We start from the raw sequence: 3,592 nt of genomic DNA, 5'->3' as shown, positions 1-3,592 counted from the left end.
AAATTCACCAGCCTCGGGAATCTCTCCACCAAACGGGACTTCTCATCCATGGACATGGTGCAAGCCAGACGATTGTGAAGAGATACTATGAAAATATTGTCAGTTGGCAGTTGGAAAAATGTTTAAGAAGCAAACCATATAATTTAGGCTCCAGCTTTGAAAATCTTGAGAAACTCTGTGGGAAATGGAATCAGAGGAAGATGAAGAAGTGTGAACTGTCGGACCGAGTAGAGGACGGGACATTGACTCTGATGTTCTCGGACAGGAACTGATCTGAGACATTGAAAGAATTCTCGCTCACGTACGTGAGGAATGCAAACTTCATCTGGACTCTGGGACAATGAAAAACTCTGGAACGCTCAAGACAAAATCCAAATATTGACTGGGATCACGACAGTACGAGTACTATAGATGGGTCAATTTTTGCCCAGTGTGTGCAGGAGGGCTTCCTGACACAGTATGTAGACATGCCTTCAAGGGACGAAGCCACTTTCGATTTAGTACTGGGTAACGAGCCTGGCTAGGTTTTAGATTCGGAAGGAGGTGAGCACTTTGGAGACAGCGATCACAATTCTCTCAGGTTTACTTTCGTGATTGAAAGGGATAGTTCTACTCCACGTAGCAAAAGGTTCAGCTGGTGGAAGGGAAATTACGATGCAATGAGGTAAGATTTAGGAAGCGTAAATGGGGTAGGAAACTGCAGGGGGTGAGCACATTAAAATGTGGAGCTTATTTAAGGAAAAGCTCCTGTGTGTCCTGGAAAAGTATGTACCTGTCAGGCACGGAGGAAGATATAGAACGCGTGAGCCGTGGTTTACTAAGGAAGTGGAATCCCTGGTCAAGAAGAACAAGAAGTCTTATGTTAGGACAAAATGTGAAAACTCAGTTAGAGCGCTCGAGGGTTCCAACGACATCAGGAAAGACCTAAAAAGAGAGCTGATAAGAGCCAGGGGGAGACATGAGAAGTTGTTGGCAGATAGATTCAGGGTTAACCCTAAGGCTTTCCATAGGTTTGTCAGGAATAAAAGAATGACGAGAGTTAAATTTGAGACAATCAAGGATAATAGTGAGAAGTTGTGTGTGGAGTAAGAGGAGATAGGGGAAGCACTAAATAAATATTTTTCGACAGTGTTCGCTATAGAAAATGAAAATGTTGGCGAGGAAGGTACAAAGATACTTGCGTCTAGACTAGAAGAGATTGGGGTTCACAAGGAAGAGATATTAGAAATACTGCAGAGTGTGAAAATAGATAAGTCAGCTGGGCCGGATGGGATCTATCTGATGTTGTTTAGCAAATGCACTGCGGGAAGGTACAAATCAAGCTGATGCTAACAACGGCTCGTTTTGAGCCGCTAATTTGCAGTGAAGTGGCGGCGCCAATAAAAGTTGTCACGCATCTCGTCTAATTCCACATCCAGACCTCGAAATGACCGGAGGTCTCTCGCTGAGTATCTGCAGTGTCTTGCTTGGACGACACCATGACACTTTTTCACTGGAGTGGATCATGAAATCGCGTTGTGACCGTGAATAAAACGATGGAAACTTCCAGCAGAGAAGGAGGCGACCCTGAAGCAGACAGCTGAGGACAAATGTTTCTCCTTTGCCAGTGAAAGGCACTTTTTCACAAATTGGAAACTTCGAAGTGAAGCAGTGTTGGTGATTATCTTCGCTGCTTGTTCACCTTTTTAATTCTGATTCCGTGAAAGTCCATGGCATTACATATCGACATTCTGCCAACACGGGGTTTGCCTCCTGGGTCAGTGGCATATTGGATAACGCGTCTGAGTTCGGATCAGAAGATTGTAGGTTCGAGTCCTACCTGGCTTGAGGGGAATGTTTTGCTTTTAACCGTGGTCTACGTTGACGCTCCCCTTTGTCGTCCTGGCGGGACGTCGCCTCTGTGCTTCCGCATTTAAAACTTCCTATTGTCCATTTCAAATTCCAGCTCTCCACAACGGACACCTCCGCCAGTTTGGGGGTATCTTACTGTGTGTCTCCCTCTGTGGGTGAAAATGAGCATGAGTTCCTCAAAAGACTTACAATTCGTTGTGGAAGTGTCATACTTCTGCCCCGTTATTGTGCCATTTAAGAACATAGCATAACCTCATTGTCATTTGCCCTGGAAACATTAGAACACACGAGACTTTGGGCCAAAGTTGGAAACTGCGACTAGAATAAATGGCTCTCTGATTAGCCGCAATGCACACAGACGGAATGGCCTTTTCCCACTTTGTAAATCTTCGAAGACAAGTTGAAAATAATCTGCAACGGAAATGTTCAGAAAGGGTGTTTTATTTACACCAAATACTATAGTCTCTATCGCCTTGTCTTGTTATTTACTTGTGAGGATTCGGTACTCTCAGCACCGTGGCCCCGATCGTATTCCCGTTCATGGAATGGTTGTATTGTTCAGCAAACATATCGGTGTACCAGTACTTCTGCCGATTTTCCGATGCTGGCAGGTCATTGGTTTTGTCCAAAACATTATGAAGGTGAACATAAAACAAATCGCTGCAGTTTCAGGAAATCTGAGCCAAAAACGAAAATTGTTTGTGGAACGCAGCAAGACTGGCAGTAGAAAGGTCGACTTGCCTGCTCTTCGGATGCTGCCTGACCTGCTGTGCTTTTCCAGCATCACTCAGATCTAAGAGCTGGTTTCCAGTATCTGCAGTCCTCACTTTTGCCTAGTTCCTTCAGTGTCGCTGGTTCCCAATTCAAGAACTCCATCTCTAGCGGTTTCATGTCTGTACCTCCGTGCTGAGGAGTTGAAGAGTGAAGAAAAGTAACTCACCCCCTCCATCTCTGGGGTAATTAGGGACTGAAAATGAATCGTGTCACATTGATATATATCTAGATGCGACTTAATCTTTGTCTTTTATTGGGAACCATCTCTTTCATTGTAACCATCAGGAAAGACCATTTCGTTCGCCAGAAAATGAAACGAATATGTCACTAACCTTTGTTTGCTTCAGTTCCACGAATTCTCAGATCAATCGCTCCCTTGCTTCCCTCTGCTGGTCATGTTCGCAAAGCGATCTAGCAAATTGCCAAGTATTCGTTTCCTTTCAATAAATAATTTTGACTCAGTTTGGCTGCAAATATCTTTTCCTACCTTTGTGCTTTTCTTCTTTTACATTGGTATCTCGCACCTTACAAATGACAGCAAAGGTATGAAAGGAGATGGAAGCATTTAGCTCATCAAGTCAGCGAGAGCTTTCAATGAGATCACGGCTGATTTGGTCAATGCTCAAGCCGGCCGCGCTCTCTGTAGTCATGGCCGAGTGGTTAAGGCGATGGATTAGAAATCCATTGGGGTTTTCCCACGTAGGTTCGAATCCTGCTGACTACGTTAAGGATGCTTTCCTGCTAGAACAACTTTCGCTCAAAGTTCAGAAAACCTATTTTGCAAACCAGGCCGATAATTTGATTAGTCTTGGGTTACTCGAGTTCTTCATCAGAAATGTTCCATATTTAAAACATTATCTCTGTTTCTCTTTCCAGATACACTGCTCGGCACATCGGGTTTCTGCAGCTGTTATTGAACGTCCTGAGCAGAAGTGCTGCTTTTCATTAGATTCCTTTAATCCCTGTC

The 3,592-nt window shown here is 44.2% G+C and overlaps 1 non-coding gene across 1 annotated transcript; it reads left to right on the top strand.

The window, feature by feature from the left end:
• Positions 1 to 3,267: 3,267 nt before the first annotated feature.
• On the top strand, positions 3,268 to 3,349 carry trnas-aga (transfer RNA serine (anticodon AGA)). Its single transcript has one exon. It is a non-coding gene; the product is annotated as a tRNA-Ser (tRNA).
• Positions 3,350 to 3,592: the final 243 nt, after the last annotated feature.

Source organism: Chiloscyllium plagiosum, unplaced genomic scaffold (genome assembly GCF_037043375.1).
Source record: "Chiloscyllium plagiosum isolate Xiang-an unplaced genomic scaffold, Cpla_swu_hap1 HiC_scaffold_18, whole genome shotgun sequence".
NCBI classification, from domain to species: Eukaryota; Metazoa; Chordata; class Chondrichthyes; order Orectolobiformes; family Hemiscylliidae; genus Chiloscyllium; species Chiloscyllium plagiosum.
The sequence above is the reverse complement of the archived record's forward strand: the minus strand, read 5'-3'. Positions and strand labels throughout refer to the sequence as shown.